At 50.5% G+C, this 20,029-nt stretch overlaps 1 long non-coding RNA gene across 2 annotated transcripts; it reads right to left on the bottom strand.

The window, feature by feature from the left end:
* Positions 1–352: 352 nt before the first annotated feature.
* LOC119086292 lies at positions 353–15,534 on the bottom strand. Of its 2 annotated transcripts, XR_005089547.1 has the most exons (6): positions 15,375–15,532; positions 12,464–12,561; positions 5,316–7,991; positions 4,436–4,891; positions 3,337–3,440; positions 353–2,523 (listed from the first exon to the last, which is right to left on the bottom strand). It is a non-coding gene; the product is annotated as an uncharacterized LOC119086292 (long non-coding RNA). The 2 variants fall into 2 exon arrangements; XR_005089546.1 differs by having other exon boundaries at positions 3,337–4,891; positions 15,375–15,534.
* Between the last annotated feature and the right edge of the window lie 4,495 nt (positions 15,535–20,029).

Raw genomic sequence — 20,029 nt, 5'->3', positions numbered from 1 at the left:
GAACCACAGGCTTACTTCATCAGACCTCAGATTGACATTCACCGTCCAAAAAAGAAGTCTAAATTAAGATGTGGACACGGCTGCACTCCTTGGATGCCCCAGGGACGTCTTCCCTGCCTGCCTCAGTCTGAATGGTTACCAGCAGCTCTTGGCTTGTGGTCACATCGTCCCAGTCTCTTCCGGGTAGCTCTTTGAACCCATGCATCCCTCTTCATTGGACACTGGTCGCGGACTAGGGCCTTCCATAATGAGCTGATTCTGATACATCTGCAAAGACTATTGCTAGAGTCTGCACTGGGCGTTTCCAGGTTCTTGGCATCTTGTTCAAAGAACTGGAAAAAGTACAACCACAAACCAGGAGGCAAGGGGTTTTATTCGGAAGCAAAGTGAAAGTAAAGAGTACATAAGATGCAAAGATTTTCCTGTGAGCTCTAGGTCACTTTTCAGGACTCTCTTGGGGGAGAAGAGATGGGTGGTTGCTAGGGGCAGGGCTGGGGAGGGGTGTGTGTGCTCTGATACGCTCATGATGAATGCACTTGGGTTATGTAAGCCTTTATCCACTACTTCCCAGGTCCTTTCCCACAATGCATCTGATTTCAGTAACATGCATGCACAACCATGCATAGCCACGAGACGCTAAATGGGGGTGAGGGGTTCCCTAAAAGTTTACTCAGAGGACACAGGTCCTCTTAGGAGGCATGCACCTAAAAATAGTCCACACTGGATCAACACACTGACTCTAATTTCAGGTTATATTCCAGGACATGTTTAGCCACAAAGGAGATGTTATTAGAGGTTACATGGGTATTCTAGGAGCTGTTGTGGCCAAGTGACCAATTGCTTTGTTTGGTAGGTATGTGTCTGTGTAACTTGATGTAGGTTGGGGATCCCAAGTTGCTAAGCTATCCCTACAAATTGTCTGCTTCAAGTCCTCGAATAAGAAAGCAGGTGCCTGAATTATAGTATCTCCAGGCCTTTGGGGGAGCACAAAAACATGATCCATGTCCCATTTTCCTGGTACGAGAAGAAAGCAACAGTGTTTCTTTGATGTTTAATCAACCTCCTCCAATGTGAAGCCTAGGGTCCTCAGACACTGTTCCTCAGAGGTCATCTACACATAAATGACCACTACACACTCTGGCTGCCAAGAAATCTGATACCCCTCTTGGACTGTTTTTGAAATCCTAGGTGGACTGAGGGATACTGAGGCAAGTCCAGTGCCATAGACCCTCCCTCTACTTGACTACCTTGACTACCAGGTTCAGGTGATGGCACTGGCCCACATCAGCACACCTAAGATTGTCCATAGCTTCCTACTTTTTCAGCTTACAAGCTTTTGCCCCGATGCTGGAGGCTGCCAGGCCACCAGGAAAAGGAGCCACTGTCCAGGGCTCGTGACAGGCATTTGCTTACCTGCTCCACTAAAGGACTGTTCCAGACCGTCAGGATGGTTCAGTGGGTAAAGGCACTTGTTTATAAAATGGACTACCTGAGTGCAACCCCCCAAGCCCAGATGGCAGAGGGAGAGAACTGACTCACTCAAGCTATCCAGAGATCTCCCCATGCGTGATGTGGCATGCATGGTTCCCCTTCTCCACCGCGCGCGCACACACACACACACACACACACACACACACACACTAAATAAATAAATAAATAAATAAATAAATAAATAAATAAATAAATAAATAAATGTAATCTTTTAAAGAGGAGGTGTCCTCTTGGACCAGGACTCGTGTCTAGGGATGGAAAAGCCACATCTTTGGAGTGGAGTCACCATGGCTAGGAGGTAAAGGAGCAGCTTCTGGAGGGGTAGGAACACTGTGTCTGGAGAATGGAGGAGTTATCCCTGAGGGATGAAGGAACCACATCTGGAGTACAGAGGAGTCACTTCTGAAGGATGGCAGAATCACAGTGAGGGATACAGGGGTCATTTCAGTGGGGAGGGAGTGGAAGAGCCACATCTGGGAGATGGGAAGGCACTTTGGGAGACTCTTAAGTATCATCAGACCTGAGGGCTGGAGAAGTCACATCTGGGGGCTGGAGAAGTCACTTCTGGGGGCTGAAGAATCTACTTCTAGGGGATGGAGAATTTGCTTCTGGGGGATGGAGAATCCACTGAGAGAGAGAGAGAGAGAGAGAGAGAGAGAGAGAGAGAGAGAGAGAGAGAGAGAGAGAGAGAGATCTCCCTGAGAATGAAATGAAGTACCACACATGTGGTGCCACCAAGATTCTTTGCCACATCCCCTGCCTCAGTGGCTGAGATGGGGCCACTCATCTCATATGAGGATTTGATTTGGGCTTTACTAAGTGTACCCCAAAGCTCTGAGTATCGGCTTCATTAAGAGTTAATTAGGAGAGGAGAAGGGAGGCTGGTAACACAAATGAAGTCTCTCCGCCATGGCTCCTGTGGCTAAGACTCCATCCAAACCACCCTCTGAGGGTCAGGAAAGCGGTTCCTGGGTGTTCCTGTGTCTGCACACTCTGCGCAGCCCCTCAGACAGGCTCGGACATAGCAAGGCACTAGGAGTGAGGCAAGAGACAGGTAAGAGCTCCTTAGGTGTGGTAGACGCCAGGCAGGTGCCATGGCAGGCACACTCAGGGTTCTTTGAATGATCTGCCCTTGGGCACCACGGCACCACAGGAATGAGACACTGGGTGATCCCAGGGTATCATCTGGCCTTCCAAAGAAGTGTGCCATATTCCTTAGGAACCTTCAAGCTCACAACAACTTCCTGGGGATCCTGGGCCATAAACTGCTTCAGAACATCCCACTCCAAGAAAGTAGACACCCATAAGGGTGCAGAAAGCTCTAGGAGAACTGGCCAAAAATACAGTGGGCAATGGTTGGAGGCATTTTCTCCTTATTCTGATGGCTCATGCTGCTCTGTGAGGGCTTAAGAGACAGAGCTGCTGGGTGCATCCATCTGGAAGGTCCTGGCATGCTGTGCTGGCACTGACAGTGTAGGGGGACCAGGGGATTCCAAGGGGATAGCAGGTGTGGCACACAGGTGACAGGGGACCCCAGGTCTTAAGAGGACCACAGTGTGAAGGGTAGAGATACAACATATTCCAAATCCCAAGGAGCTGGCACACGTGGAGGATGGGGACCATGCAAGGGTTTCATCATCTAGCCAAGAGCAGCTCATGAGCCACGCACCACATTTCTGCCACTTGGTGGCCTGGCATTTGCTAAAGGACTCTTGATGTTGGTCCTTGAAGCTCCCCCTCTGGTGAGCAAACTGGAGGAGAAAACTTCCGTGTAGGGTGTTTACAAAACTCTATGTGCTATGACAAGGGTTCCCTGAAACACCTGGAACGTTATGGCAGACTGACCTTGGGGCATCTGATGCCAGATCTCTCTGTGCAGGCCCACGGTGTGGCTTTCACTTCCTCATTTGGTCCAAGGGCTGTGAGAACTTGGTGATGGGCTCTCTCCCCTGTGGATAGACGGGTTGGGGCCTCTGCCACCGCTCCAGGAAGAAGGCTTAGGCTCCCAGCACCCTGCAGCAAAGCTGCCTCCTTCCCAGTAGGTGGCTGGCTTCCAGCGCAGAGCCAGAGTCTGCCCCAGGGAATCTGACCACAGGAGTCCTGTGAAGGAGGCCTCACTGGTCTCTGTTTCTCTTGCCAATCTTGCCAGAAGTTTCTGGCCTCCCATGGATCCTGTTTCCTCCAAATTGTCACCTCCACCCTGGCTAGGTAATCCAGCCTCCTGCTCCCATGATCATCTCTGCCTGCTCTTGAGGTGGTCACAGGGTACCTGGCAAGCCCCCTAGTTCAGAACTCTCCAGCCAGCAAGAAGCCCAACCTCCTAGTTCCCAAAACCCAAACCGTAAGGCTCGGAACACAGTAAACCTGTCTCCAGTTCTATGAAGTCAATGTTTGTTAAGCCTGTTTGGAGCCAAACTGGTCTCGTGCCCCTGGGCCCCACTGCGTATAGGCTGCAGCCCAGCTGCTCAGACAGCGTTCCAAAGAGGCGCGAGAGGAAGGCAGGCGAGGCGGGAGGCCCCGCCACTGGGCTCCGGGGCCCCACAAGTGCAGCCAGGGTTTTATTTGCTAAGCAAACCTGCGCAGGCGCCCCTGGCCCCTTCTCCAGGGTGAGGCTCAGCCTGGACGTGAGCATCACCGGCTTTTTGTTTGGTTTTCAGCAGAGCCTGTCTCCAGCCTTCCTCGCCTCATTTTATGTAAACTCTGGGGTCCTGCTGGCTGAGAGTGAGCTCTGTTTTTTTTTTTTTCGGCAGCTCTGTGGCTTTTGGACGCAACAGACTTGAAATTAGTTCATGGCGACCCAGACACACATCACAGCTCAGAAACCACACGGGAGCTGTGCTGCGAAGGCCGCCGCGCCTCGAAGCAGCCAGAATGAAATTTATAACAGTGACCTGGGCCTCGTCAGCCTCATGACAGCGTGTAAAGTGAGTCGCTGCTTACTCACCAATTTGCTGGCGAGGTCGGTGGATTAAGAAATGCATCAAAGGTCAGACAGTGGGAGTGTGTCTAGACGGGCTATTTCAGATTCGACACTCCTTGGGTTTCTTTAGCAACCTTTGCAAACACTGATTTTTTAGCACTGTCATAAAGAGTTGTGCTCACTTCTTCAGTCAGAGAGACCACTCCAAGTGACAAGCACCACATCCAGTTTATGTGTCTCTGCGGTGTCCCTAAGTTCCTCTATTTAGAGACGACAGGGACCCAAGGGTCAGTCCTGTCTGGCCCTCCCAGGGTCAGGCTCCTGGAGAGGCCAGTGCTTTTCCGGTAAAGCAGGCCTCCAGGAAGCTCCAGGTCTGTGGCCAGAAAAGAAGTGACTGTGTCCCCTCAGGACTTGAGGGCAAGCCTGGTTTGTCAGAGTCCTCGTCATCCCTCACGAGTTCCACATAGGGTTTCCTGAGGGCTAAGGAGAAGAATCCATGAGAATGACCCATGTGACTTTGAAGTCCAAGTCCTTCCTACCTTGACATGGGGAGGGTGGAGAGATGTGTGAGGAGAGGAGAGCGGCCTCCCGCCTGAGAACACCGGGATTCACTGGACTCATCAGCAGGGTTCTGAGACTCAGGGTCGTGTGGCCATCTCTAGGGCATGGGTGGTTGTAATGGCTGGGGCTGCGGGGTGGGTGGGTGGAAAGCCAGCAGCTGCTCTTGACCCTGCGGCACTCCAGTTGGTAACACAGGGAGTTTCTTGATGGCGGCCATGCTGAGGGTGAGGAGACCTGGCCCCAGAGAAGCAACCAGGTACGAAAAGGGGGAAAACCTGGCCAGCAAAAACCCTGAAGTGCCCGGTTTCACATCTGTGGTAGCCCTTGTTCCTTTTCTACTCACCCACGCAGGATGAGTGTCTGTCCCATCAGCTGTGGACCACCCGGAAGGGAGTTGCTGTAGTCCAGGCTCCCGTAGGCCATCTATTCCTGCCAGTCCCCAGACCAGAGAGCTCTCTGCTGTAGGCACAGGTCTGCCATGGGCAGGAGCAGCAGGGAGCGTTAAAGGAAATGACAGATACAAACAGTAGAACCTGCAAGAAACATAAGAAAACAAAACAGAGGTGCAGGGCAGGAAAGCAGCCCAGAACTGGAGAGACGGTTCCGTCCAGCAGTTAAAAGAACTGCCCGCTCTTCCAGAGGACCAAGGTTTGATCCTCAACACCCACGCGGCAGCTCACAACTGTCTGTAACTCCAGTTCCATCGGCTCTGATGCCCTCATTTGATCTTCGCGGTACCAGGCACATAGGTGGTACATAGACATACATGCAGGAAAAACACCCCCCCACACATTTTTAAAAAATCTTTAGAAAAGCAGGAGGAGGAGGAGGAGGAGGAGGAGATGTAGTGGACAACATAGGTACTAGCTAGGCACAGTGGTCCATGCTCAGGATCTCAGTGCCGATCAGGAAACAAGATCACAGCAAGTTCCAGTCCAGTTGGGATATACACCAAGACCTTGCCCTAAGTAAGAGAGAGAGAGAGAGAGAGAGAGAGAGAGAGAGAGAGAGAGAGAGAGAGAGAGAGAGAGAGAGAGAACACTCCAGTTCGGAATGATCTACATATGTGTGCTTCTTTGTGTGTGCATGTGTATATGGCTTGTTGGCATGTGTGAGTGCATTTCCACGAAGCCATTGGCATTCTGCTAGAGTCCTCCAGGGGTTAGAAGCTGCCTTATGAATGGGTGGTAGCCTGCCTAAAGTCAAAACCTCAAGTCTGGGGGTCTTCGACTAGTACTGCTGACACTGGACCAGGAAGCTGGCATAGTCACCTGCTGAGGGGTCACTGTAGTAAGAAGTGTGGCATTTCGGGTATCCTTCTGCCACCCCGGACTGATTCCATAGAACAACAGCTACAGGGAAACATGTGCTGTCTCAGCATCCCTGACCTCTACTTACGAGATGAAGCAACCTCTTCCCAGTGATGACCATTAACATACGGCATTACATATGTCTCCGAGGAGCCCCAAACTCATCTCATCAGGGGCCCAAAACACATTGTACGAAAGAAACAACAGCCACCAAGAACTAGGGATATGAACCCCTAAATCAGCCAGTGGTAACTCCCTGACAGCAACCTTGACAGCGATCTGGTTTAAACTGTGTCCATGTGATAAAGCGCATCTGAGATGACATGTTCTGCTATGCCTGTCGCTGCGTCTCCTGAAGCATCCTTTCTTCTCTCCACGAGGACAAGACTGTCTTCACCATCTCAGCACCTGTTCAGTGTAACGCACACCAGGGATCGAACAGCAAAAGGAAAATGTCGACCTTTCGGCCGAGAGCAGAGTTCTTCTTCTCCCCCCACAGCAGGAACATAGCCAAATCTAGATGACACCTGACGGACTGAAGAGCACAATGCACGTGGACCACCTCCCCCCAAACCCATTAGAGCTACTCTAACAGGAAATCCAGGACAAGTAAATTCTTCCGGCCTAGTGCTCTCGCTCCACCTGCGCCGGCCCTCACCAAGGTAAACCACCGCAGGTTATGGTTCTGAGTCACCCCAGGGTAGGGACCCCTGAAAGGAGGACAGTGAGACACAGCCCTCACTTCAGACACCTAAAGATGTGTAAGGAAATAAAGGCAAGCGCATAAGCCTGTAAAGGACGGCAAGAGGACCCACAACAGTGCAAGAGGCCAGAGGCCATGCAAAAGGGTCCCCGTGTAGCCCGGGGGCGGGGGGGGGGCAGCCAGACCCTGCCCACCACCAAGCTCTTGAGACCCAGGGATGTGAATGGGGTAAAGGTAGAGGACAGAGGGGACAGGGAGAAGCTGGTATCTGGCCTCTGCAAAGACACAGGCAGAAGAACACAGTGCGAGTGAGATGCCAAGAAAATCCACCTGCTATAGTGTGCAGAGGAAGTTGGTCACAGGCCTGGAGCAGAAGAGGAGAGCAAGCAGCTGTGGATGGGAAAGTGGAGGCAGGGTGCTGGAAATAGAGGGCTGGGAGCATGCTTGGAAACAGGAGTTAGGTACGGGAGGCCAAAGGCAGGGGGCTTGGACTTTGGGGGGCGGAGGCATGATGGGGACAGGAGGTAAATGATGTGGGCTTTGATAAACTGACCCCCGAACAGTGGGATTTTGCTGATCCTGAGCTCATTTTCATGTCTTTTTCTCTAAGATATAGGAGGTGACCCACCAGAAGATGCATCTGAGGTATTCTTAGGGCTCTCCTGGAAGACTAGAGGGCCTGTCTGAAGCTGGAATATCAGTCTCATTTCAGAGCCGTGGAAATATAAAAGAGCAAAGGATGCTTCGTTTTCTTTCTTTAGGAAGAATAATCCGGCCAGCTCAGGCCCTGGTCCTCAGCTGGCTAAGCAGTGTGTACGTTCTATCTGGAAGGGCAATTTTGGTCCAGGAGGTCCTGACATTCAGAGGAGGCGGGCAACTGTTAGTGTCTCTTGGACATGTGTGTATCAGTCCTTCTGTGTGACTCATACCTGGCCAGCAGTTCAAGGACACACCCTGCTCCACGGATGGAAGGAAGCGTCTGGTAGTTGGAGTTGCTCTTGTGCCCCTAAGTGGGATAAGATGTGTCTAGGTGCAATGTTGTCGTTGGGATCACCCCTGTCCAGCCTTCCTAAAACCTGGGTGCTTTCCTGTATCAACTGCTGATGTTTGCTGATACAAAGTGTCAAAGAAGATTATAACACGGGAGCAGTGGCCACCCGGTAGGACCTGGCCTGGGGCAGTGAGTCCTGAGCCCTGAGCCCCCTCCAGCTGGCGTCCAGCCCTGGCTGTGCCCTCCCCCTTTGCCCTGGATGCTCACTCCTGGCCATTCTGAGCTGGCAGATCCAAGTTCCTCAAGCTGTCCCTTGTTTCTGCTTCTGTCATTGTTTCAGGGTCTAGTCACCAGGGAGGGTGAGCCGCCATTTGGGTTTGCTGGAGACTGTCCTGTGAGCCTGCCAGGGAAGCCCCCAGCCCCGGGAAAGCTGGGACATCTGGTTGACCGCTCCTACCACTCTTGATTCCCACTGCCGCCTGATCCTAATGAGTCTCCTGTTCCTCTGGCTCCTGCCGCCCTTTTCTTACCACACAGCAGGAGCCATCGTTGTGACACAGCCCGCGACTGGCAGGCAGGTAGTCCTCATTGTATGCTGATGTACCCTGAATCTGTGCCAAGCTCGGCTGGCACCATTTTGGCATCTCGAGGTGACTCACTCTCAGAGCCCTCCCTTACTCCTTCCTGTGAGCATATCCCTAGAGCAATCGGCCTTTTTCCGGCCACACAGCGGCTGCCATCCTTTCTTCTCTGGGAGCTCTAGCTGGATAGCTCCTGCTGCCTACTGTTCAGAGAAGTCACCAAGCCTGTGATCTCAAGACCTTGGGCTTCTATAGTCTCCAGAACCATGGAGACTCTGGGATATGATGTCCGTGGATGTCTTCCTGTTCCTGGGTCTATTCGGTGGCTGCGAAGCTGAATGTGCATACATACCTCTGCCTGGAACACATGCTCAGTCAACATAGAGCATGCTAGAAGGAGCTGCTTCCTCTCCTTTGCGTGGCTTTCTAAAGGTGACCTGCTCCAGAGGCCTCAAGAAGGGTATTCCCTACCTGACTGAACCTAGGGAGGGCACACTCACTCCGAAACTGGCTTGTTTTATTTTACAGATGCTGTAAGACATGTGGTCACTTTTTCCTCCCCCCCCCCCCGTTTTCACTTGCTTCTAGAATGCACAGTGAGAGCAATTGTTGCTTCTAAATCACCTATCTGCAACAAGTAATGGCTCATAGCTGTAAGCAGGTGTGAAGCAGGAGGATCTCCATGAGTGCTAGGCTAGCCAGGGATATTAGTGTGGAGACGCTGTTTCTAAAAAACAACAAAAAGAACACAGGGACCTCACCCCAGTCCTGTCTGGGAGAAAGTGGAGTAATTCAAAGCACCCAGCTAAGATCCAGGAAGCATGAGGGGGAGGTCCCAGGCCCAGGGCTCCAGCAGGCCCTATGGTCTATCTGTGTTTGCACAGAGCAGGTGACTGGGGTCTAGATGAATCCCTCCTTAAGGACATGGTGGCTCCAAGTCCCCCTGCCATTTCTCTCAGTGGGGTTTGGCTTGGCCTCGTGCCCCAACCTTGTCTGTCCCACAGGTGTTTCCCTAATAAATCTGCATATTTAATCCTGCTCTGGGAAGGACCTGCCAGACAGGGCCTGGCAAATTACATTTACTGACAAAGTGGACAAAGAGAAAGGGGTCTGTTTGTCTAAAGTACTCCCGTTGAGGCCACAGGCAACCTCAGAATGGCTGCTAATTTTATCAATCACAGAGTGAATCCGGGTGGGGACTGGAGGCGCAGAGTGGGACACAGTCGCTTGCTGGGAAGCGAGTGCGCTCCTCGTTTTGGTTATGATCAGCGGGAGGCCCCGTGGCTTGCTGGTGTTCCCTCTACCTGGCTTTGGCCTCTGCTCTCGGCACCTGGACCCAGCACACCCTCACCCACTCATTCATGAGGAACCTAGGGTGTGGAGAAGGTTTCCATCCAGCACCACAAAGGCCATGCCTCGCTGAGCAGGAGGGCAGCAAAGGCTCACGTTTCACAGCATGGCGTGAAGGAACGGGGCGGGTGTTTCAGGCGCAGAGCCCTGGTGTGTGGAGGCACTCTCAGGCTCACCATGAGCTGGGCTCCTCTCTTCCTCCCAGAAGCCACAGGCCCGTCTTTCATCTCGTGCCTCCCAGAACCTGGTGGTTTGGGTTTCCCATGCCTTGGCAAGCTGCCAGAGGCCTCCATCCACAGGCCCAGGGCTGGCTCGGGGCACAAAGGAGCTCTGTTGGTGGAGCACAGGGCGGAGGCCCCAGCTGGCTCCAGAAGGGTCTGGCCCAGACCAGCATTGGCAGGAAATCACTGGCAGCCTCAGGTACCAGAGGGAGCACTGAGGGCGAGAGCAGCCTCTGTCAGGATCTGAGCAGTGGCAGGCTCTGAAAACCCCAGCCGAGCCGCCCAGGAGGGGCTGCCAGTGAGTTGCTGAAAGACCTGAAACACACACACACACACACACACACACACACACGCACACGCACACGCACACGCACACGCACACGCACACGCACACGCACACACACACACTACACATACCAAGCACACACATACACACACCACACACACACATACACACACAACACCACCTCCACCACCACCACCACCACCACCACCACCACCACCATCACCACCACCAGCAACAACAGAGGCTCACAAGGCAGAAGGGGCGGAGCTGGCCCCCATAAAATAAATAAACAGAAGCACTTACAGGGAACCTGAGCCTTGCTGGGGAGGGAGAAGCTGGTGGGTGAGAGTGTAAACATCTGAGAGATATTTGATCTGCTCCGGCAGCAGGCACAGGCCCTTGGCATGTGCATCCCAATTGTGTGCTCGCTTCCCATGCTGTGTGGGCGCAGTGTCGTAATGGAACTTGCCCCATGTCTCTGCCACTAATTAGCAGGTGACCTTAGGCAACTCCCCTGAACCTTGGTTTCCTTGTCCATAGGGGGAGGAATGATTGATGGAGACACCAAGAGGAGGGGCGGGGGGTCCTGCTCGTGGGAAGGTCATCAACCAATGACCAAGGAACAAAGTGGAGAGGATGGTAGAGGGTGGCAGCGCTGCCCTTGGCAAAGACAGCCCCCACCTGGCACTGTGGGGGAACACAAGCCCTTTTGATACAGAGTCTAGGGATCAAGGTTGCGAGACCCCAAGCCCCACATCAGCTAGGATCTTGAGGGACAGTGCTACTCTGAGCCTTGGGCTGTACCCAAAACCGAGTCAGCTCCTCCAAGGGCTAGGAGGAAGCGGAATGCAAACCCTACTAAACTAAGCAGGTGAGAGGCGGCGGACACCCCTCCTCAGCCCTCCTCCGCCAGACGCAGAGCTCCTTACTACCCCACCGTCACTGCGCTTCTCCCTTATTTCAGCATTGAAGCCATAAGCGTTGTATGCGACGAGGGAATGTCCTTGAGGAGGTCAGAGCTCACCACCAATGGCCACCCCCGATCACAACTGAGCCCTGCATGCCTTGCCTGTGTCCTGTAGGTTCACTTCTCAACCCTCATAGGTGGCACCTTCGTGCCTAACATCAGAGGAACCACCGTGGAGATGTGAAGTCCTTAGTACAATGCCCTCCCTCACTGTGAAGTCCCAGTCAGCTGACTCTGGGACACGCTGGCCCTCCCTGACGGTGGAAGGCTGTTACTTTCTGCTTTCACAGGGGAATTAACGAAAAGTTAATCTGCATCTCCCTGTTTCGTGAGACACTTGTGAACTATGTCTTACCCTCAGAAGCTCATTGGAGGATCCAAAGTCATCCTCCCCTCCCCTCTTTCAGCTTCCTTCATCCTCTGCCTCTCAGGTCAGCACTGAGGACTCAGTGAGGAATTAGAAAGCCTTGCTTGCTAGAACGGAAAAAGGCCTGCAAACCGTCACATGCATGCTGTGGTACATTTAATAATAAAAACAGTAGTTGGATGCGGTGAACTCGCTGTCCTTTTCACATAAAATGGAATAAGTGCATAAGGTGAATTCTATAGATTATCCTGCCCAACCCTTTCTGGAAGGGAAACTGTTTCAGGACCTGTCCCCAGACACCATCACTAACTCAGGTCAGAATAAATACTTGGACACATTCCTCATCTCTACCTGTATTGTTTTCTCCACACCAGTGTGTGCTACCTTTCTGTGAGCTTGTAAAACCTGTGGAGTGTACAGGAATCACAAAGATGTGCAAAGTCGGACACAGTGAGAAGAATGGGGCCTGTTCACAGGAGATACGTCTATGTACCAGCTCTCAAAGGTAAGTTCCCAGACCATGGTCTTTTCCACTTCTCTATGGGAAGCCGTGGTGTGGATCCCTGAGCCAGGGCCAGAGTCACAATTCTCAGCCAGGGATCCACTCCATATGCATCTTCTCAAGTGAACCCTGGGAAAGCGTGTGGGACCTGACACCACCACACGTGGGCAACCAGGCAGATGCCATGTCCCCATTGCACACATGTGTTCCTACCTTGGCATCGAGCCCATTCATTCCTGGGGCAGTGGGTCTTGTTCTGTGCATGCTACACAAATGCTCTACCGGCCCGCCTTGCTGCTGAGTTCTGTTTCCTGAAAACCAAAGGCAGGTGGGCTGAGAGGGGGAGCTCCATAAGCAGCCCCCAGGCAGATGAGTGTGAAAGTGAGTGCGTGAGGAATTGGTATTAAATGGACAAGTTCTCACGAGAAATTCCGGTATCTCCAAATTTCAAAAAAAAAAAGGGAGTCTCCAAGGCCTTAATGGTTCCAGCATGGTTGGGAACTCCAAAGTGCCTTGAGACTCAAGGCCAACTCTTACCTGCAACAATGGCACAAAGTAAACATCCCATTCCAAACAGGAGTAAGGGGAGCATGGAGAAGAGAGACAGGACCATAGCACATAGCAATACTTTTCAAACCCATGTCTCCAGATTCCTCCACATCCTCCTATAGACCAGGTCAAAAGGCCTGAGAACCACATGGGTCAGCTTCAGACTTAGCCACAACCCCACCTTTGTGAGACCAGTTTTACCCATCAGTTATTTTTTCATCACCATAACCAAACACCGGATGGAAACAACCTAGGTGAGAGAAGTTTTATTTTGGCTCATGGTTTCTGACACTTTAGGTCTGTCAGGGTGAGGAAAGACCTGCAGATTACCAGGAAGCAGAGGGAGACCCAAAAGCAGGGGCAAGGCTATACTTTCCAACGCTAACCACTAGTACCCACTTCCACTAACTAGGCCTTAAGGCTACACAGCCCTCCGAAGTAGCAGAGCCAGCAGTAAGTGCTCAGAATATGAGGCAAGAGCTGGGGCATGCCAGGTTCAAACCATAACAGTAAAGACAAAAGGAAGGAAGGAAAATGGCCTGCATCATCTGGTGTCCTGTTCTGTGTGCCAGGCATGTGAAAGTTGCCACTCCAGCCCAGCACCAGGAGAAAAAAGGCTGACCAAACTAAAAAGTCAGCCGTTCTTCTTAGAGCCACGAATAGATGAGGTCACAGGGAAACGGTTGTCCTGGTAATGAAGAGACGGGCAGGAAGTCACAGCTCACCCAGGCAGACCTCTCTCCAGGGAGCAAGAGCCAAGTTGGGAGCCTGGACTGTGACTGACACATTGGTGGAAGCGCAACCTTGGAGAGAAACCTCGAGCACCCAGTCCTGAGGACACACTTGTGAATTTCCTCTCAAGGCTCCACCAAGTCCTTGTGGGGAATATCAGTGGAAAATCCCCTAAGGCTCTGGCACAGAGTGGGGGAAAAGCCAGGCTGAAGGACACCAGCACTCTACTCTAACAAGACGGCCTTCAGAGGAAACTGACCCCAGCCCAGACTGCTGGGACTCTATGAGAGCCAAACCTACCCGGAGGAAAGGAAGTGTGCAGCTCGAGTTCCCTCTGGCCTTCCTTTTCCACCACACGTTTGTGAAGTTCACAGTCCAGGATCACAGGATCAGTAGGGTAAGACTTTTCTATGCCCTGTACATAAAGTCCTCCCACAAAAATATTTTTAAAAAAAAATCACAAAGTGGGGTTGAGAGAATGGCTCAGTTGGGAGAGTGCTTGCCTAGCATGAACAGAACTCTGAGTTCAATCCCCAGCACCACTGAGACTGAGTGTGGTGGTCCATGGCTATAATCCCAGCACTCAGAAGACAGAGTCAGGAGGATCAGGACTTCAAGAGCATCCTTAGGTACACGGCTGTGGCATAGGCTACATCAGACTCTATCTCAAAAGAAGAGATGAGGAGAATTCCAAAGCACACTAAAAAGAAAGATCACAGTTTGCAGAGACAGGGCAAGTCTGAGCTATGGTAGGAGCGTTGGGAAGACCAGGCAGGAAGTGTGAATGAGGATGACAGATAAAATGATATGTGAGAATGGATGAGCAAGGTAAGCAAAGAGGTAGAAATTCTAGGAACAGCCAAAAATAAATGCTAGCCATAAAAACACTGTAACAAGTGAGGAATGCCTCCAATGGGCTTAAGAGAGGACTAGACATGAAAGCTTTGAACTTGAGCACATAGTAACAGAAACCTTCCAACCAAGAAGCAAAGAGAATAAAAACTGATAGGAGCAGAGAGGAATATTCAAGAGTTGTGAAAAGATAAGTATAATGAGAATCCCAGAAGAAGAAAAATAAGACAACTGAGAAATCCCTCAAATTAAGATCAGATGTCCAACACAGATGAAACCCAGAGAACCCCACACAAGATAAATACAAACAAAAAACCCACATCCAAAACCTACACTTAGAGTTTCATTGTCAAACTAAAGAAGGTCAAAGGTAAAGACAAACATTGGGACTGGAGAGATTGCTCATTGGTTAAGAAAGGGTACTGCTCTTGGAGAGGACTTGAGTTCAGAGCCTAGCTCCCACATCAGAGAGTTCACAGCTGCCCATAACCCCAGCTCCAGGGGATCTGACACCCTCTTGTGGCCTCCACAGGACCTTAACTCATGTGTACATATCCATAGACAGACACACACTTATACACATAATTTAAAAATAAAATGTAAGTATTAATGAAAAGGGAAATGGGGAGCAGACATTAACTGGTAATACTGAAGGAGAGAAAGGAAAGAGATATAAATAACATTAAGGATGTTTGAGAAAGTCTAGGGAAAGCATATTATTTTACAAGCACACACATATTTGTTTAACAACAGTACACCACAGTGGTAATGGACCCCTCAATAGCCATAGACTAACAAAAACCCAGCTGCCCAACATGGAAAATCTCCATTCCAGTTCTTGGTCAGGAGGATCCAAGAGACTCCCCCAATCAATACAGACTAATGCCATTGCCCCTGGGTGACTCCCAGAGCTGGAAGGTGAGATCTTACTGCTGGTGGAGACACCACACACTTTAGACACAGGACTTGGAAGAAGAGAGAAGGTACTGACCTGGAAGGGCCTCCTCCCTGAGGACTAGCTCTCACGGTATTAGAAGGTCTACAAGCTGCCAAGGGAGAAAAGCAATCAATTGTCCTATCCAGCTGTGAAGCTTACAAACCACAATGGCTGGCCACTGCAAGGTATCCCCAGTGGCGTAATAGTGACACCTTTATCTTGTCGCTAATCAACAGCTATCTAATTGGACTTCAGGCTGCCTCAGTAGGAGGTAATTCATGCCTGGAGCTGTAAGCCTAGCCAACTCCCTGTGGTTGGTGAGGTCATAGACCCTAAAGAAGAACCTACTACCGCCACTTTTCTAAAATAATATAATTTCTAAGTGTGTTCTAAATACTTTTCCTTATCCCCACAGGAAAGCGTAGCTCTCACCCACATCAGACAACTTTTTATATCATATGGAGACAAGTATAGAGGTCCACAGCCAGTCAAAATGCAGCGAATTAAGTGACCACAGAGTCCCCATCTCCAGCTGATACGTCTGCAATGTAGCCCTTACACCTAAGGCTCAGTGGCAGAATTTCCCTGAGGGGTGGGGAGATTGTAAGAGCTGGGAAGCCTGTTATAGACAGTGTCTTCTAGACAGGAGAGGGAAGCTGCACCCACAGACTCTCGACAATGTGGCTGTCAAAACAAGACTGGCATAATGGCAATACCGGTTGACATTCCAACATGGATGGGGGAAATTTTAGAAGGTCCCACTGTTAGATGAAGAGCTATGAGCAATCAATGGCTGCTGAGAAGGGAAATCAGTTTGTTTGTTTTTTTTTAAATAGGGACTAATTCCCAATAGGTTATTCAGTCCCAAGTGGTCAGCAGTAAATACACATCCACACAAGTGTCACTAAATAGACTCAGGAGGTGGGTTTCCTGCGTGTGGGTTGTTTGTTTTGTGTGTGTAACAATAATGATTGAAGAAGAGGAGGTCATGAATTTGAGAGAGCACAGGAAGAGTTGTAGGGGGAGAGGAGGTAGAAATTATATAAATTCAGCACTCATGTATGAAATTCTCGGGAAAAAAACTTGGAAAAAGTCAATTAAATACAATAATTCCTTGAAAAAGAATCATTGGTATGTAAGTGAAATGAGTGACCACAGAGACACGGGGACAGGAAGGAGGAATTGTAGTTATTCTGTGACTGTGGGGAATCCAGCCCCACACAAAGCATGTGCTTACAAGCGGGATGAGATTAACTACAAATCTATACTGTAAGCCGGGGAAATTTGTAAAATATTTTTAATGTAGCTGGTGTGCTAAGAAAAGAGAACAAAATGAAGTAATAAGAATGTCCCAAACTAGAAAAGTTACAAAAGAGTAGAAGGTGAAAATAGGAACCGGAAGCAAGACCATGACACCAATGACAGATACTCAACCGTTCGTCACTCTGAGTGTCGGTATATAAATGTACTGATTAAAAGATGGAGATTGGGGTAGAGAGATGGCTCAGTGGTTAAGGGCACTGTCTGCCCTTCAAGAGGACCCAGATTCAATTCCCAACACCCAGATGGCAGCTCACTGTTATTCCAGTTCCAGAGAACACAACAGCCTCTTCTATTCAGGTTCAGTGCTATTGAGCTCTGGTTTCTATGTGATGTACATGTTCTACGACCTTGCACATATTTCATAATTTGTATAATACTTCTAAAGAGGCTGAGTGTAGGCAGCTGGGGAGAGGGAACCACATTGTCTGTCATGGTGAGAGCACAGAGTCCCACTAGGACAGATGCTACAGAATCTGGACCCGATGCCTCTGGCTGCGGCTCTCTGAGAATCTAGATAGTGCCTTCCTGTTGGCTCCAAAGTCAGGAGGTAGGTTCAGTGTGAGGCCCATGGAAAAGGGCAGCCCCTCTGTGTTATGTTGTCACTATTTGGCATATGTCAGCCATGCAGCCTAGAAGATCTCAAGAACTGGACCTGCCCAGGTGCTGAGACAAGAATCTCAGAGGACTGGGAAGAGCGTGCAGTGCAGGGGGTGGGGGAGGGAGCATATAGAAAGCATCTGGCATGGTCAGGAAAAATGGCTAGAGGTCTGCAGAGTAAAAGCAGTATTGTATATGAAAACCTCGGAGGAGAAAGGGGACCTAGATATCCCTCTTTCTCGGCTTAGATTAGCCGAGTTTAACAAAGCGTATGCAGTACAAAACCCTGCAGCATCGCCCGAGATGTCCCATTCTTTAGGAAGATGCTATCATCATAACCACAACCACAACAGCCTCAGCTGACCCCTTCCACACACAGGGCCAAGAACACTTCCTTCTGCTCCTGGCTGTCTGGCCTCACTTACAGAGCCCCTTGACTGAGTGGCACAGCCCACTTCCTGCCCTGTGGATGTGGACAGAGAGGAGAAGCAGGTCAGACACTGAATAGCTCCGAGGCTGGGCTTCCCTGGCCGAAGACTGACCTCACCACAACCTGTCCTTATTTTCCTGAGTCTCGACCTTTTTCTGTTCCCGGGGAGCTAGGGCTGAGTCCTCATCTAGGGGAGAGTACCCCAGAATGGGCAGGGTGTGGAAACAGAGATGAAAGTTCACCCTCCTGCAGTTGGTACCCACTGCCCACGGGGGGCGTGCGTGCACCACTAATGGAGAGCAGGGTACATGGTGGTGATGGATAAGAATATCGCTGGGGTTGGAAGGAGTGTTGGGGCTAACACAGAAAACTCGAGAACACTGGGGATGTGAAATAAAATGACTGAGAGCTGGATATGAAATAGGCAAACTGACCACATGGGCATCCCCACAGCAGGGCCAGGTGAACATGTAGAGGAACGTGGGGTAACAGGGGCATCTCCATGGTGGGAGCAGGTGAACATGCAGAGTGTGAGGCTTCCCAGTTGGCTTGGCGTGTGACATGCTCAGAGTATTAACCAGTGACAGTAGAAATGTCTAGTTTCTACCGTAAGTACCAGTTAAAGGCAAACAAGAACTAGTCAGAGCCCCTAAGGGTCAGCCACTGTGTCGATGAGGTGCCCAACCCAGCTGATAAATCTATACATCAACGCTGCATCTGAGGCTCAGGGGAAATTGCAGGAGAGAGAGTACAATGATTTGAAGAGCCAGGGAACCAGGATATTCCAGCCATGGACTCTCAACGTACAGTTACCTGAACAAGGCCTGCATGATCGCAGCTCCAGCTGGCATGCCTACGTGAGTGGGACTCACCAGCTCACCAGGCTCCACCTCTAGACGAAAACCCACAGGACATCAATGGCTGCTGAGAGAGAAGAAACAGTGTCCTCCAGGGCAAAAGCTCCCGGGTATGACATCCAAGCCCAAGTGGTCAGCTAGCCATACACATGGGTTGTGTATGGTTGCAGGTGCACGCATATGTGTTTGCATGTACATAAATATGCCTGTGTAACATATATGTTTAACAGTAATAATTAAAGGAGAGGTCGTAAGCTTGAGAGGAAGTTGGAAAGAGACGTGGGAGGGAGGAGTTGGAAGAGGAGAAGCAACGGAAATGATGTAAATACAGTACTCACATTTTAGACTCCAAAAAAGTTAAAAATTAAATATAAAAATTCACTCTCAAGGACATTCCTTTTCCCCCATGTTAATGATTCGGAACAGAATTATAAACTAAGAGTCCTATGAAAGAGTGACTCATACTTTTTTTTAAAGAGGGGGAGGACAATTGAAGTAAACATCCTTCTAAGAACAGCAACACCAGTAACACCACCACCCCCATTTGCCCAGTGGAGGCTTCTTTAGAGGGAAACTGAGTCCCAGAGGACCATCCAGCTCTCTGGCCTGTTTCTTTATTAATTTGCCTTGAAAGCCATCTTCAGGGAGAAGGCAGTGGCTCTCTAGCCTCACCATGTCCACCACACCTGAAAGCCGTGTCCTCAGCTAAGTGAATGGCTGCTGGCTTCCCTGTGCGGGATTCTTCCTCTGGGCAGCTTAGGAAGGTCTCTATGGGGGACAAAAGTCTAAGGACTGCCCTGTCTGCAGACAAGCCTCTAGGACGGCCACCGAGGCTGGAGTTTGGTCTTTATGCTCGCTAAACCCTTTGGAGGGACTCTATATCCTTGGAGGGCTCCAGAGCCTGGCAGGAGCCTGAACAGCCAGGAATGCCCCCGCCATGAATTGACAGCAAAGCCCTGCTGGTTTGAAGCTGGAGGCTCCACACTCACCCCTGTAACTGGCCAGGGAAATCAACACTCACAAAGGCAGTGCTTTGTTTCAACTACGCCTTATTCTGAAAAAAAAAAATTGAAAAGCAATTATATTTTAATAAATGTGGCTGTGATTACAGATGGCACTTCATTTCACAACAGAACCTGTATGCCCTAGCAATTAGCAGCCGGAAAATTAGCAACACGGAGCCCATTGCTGGGTCTGCGTGATGTTTTCATTACAGGAGTTACAAATCACCTATTAATCTTCCCCTAAACACACAGCAACATGCTCGCATTCCTCACCTCAAAGTCAGTTCTGTGAAGCCGCTCTAAGTAAACAAAACAGGATGCCAGGAGGCCGCTTGTCAGCACGGGATTCATGGCATCACTGGATCCCCTGGTGTGACTAGAGGATTAACCCACCGGAGCCAAGTGTCACGGAGTGGCTGGGACTAGCCTGCAGAGCCCAGCCCACCCACAGCCTACCCAGAAGGCCAGTGTGTCTGTGGATAGTCTGTCTCCACAGGG

Source organism: Peromyscus leucopus, chromosome 19 (assembly GCF_004664715.2).
Source record: "Peromyscus leucopus breed LL Stock chromosome 19, UCI_PerLeu_2.1, whole genome shotgun sequence".
NCBI lineage: Eukaryota > Metazoa > Chordata > Mammalia > Rodentia > Cricetidae > Peromyscus > Peromyscus leucopus.
The sequence above is the reverse complement of the archived record's forward strand: the minus strand, read 5'-3'. Positions and strand labels throughout refer to the sequence as shown.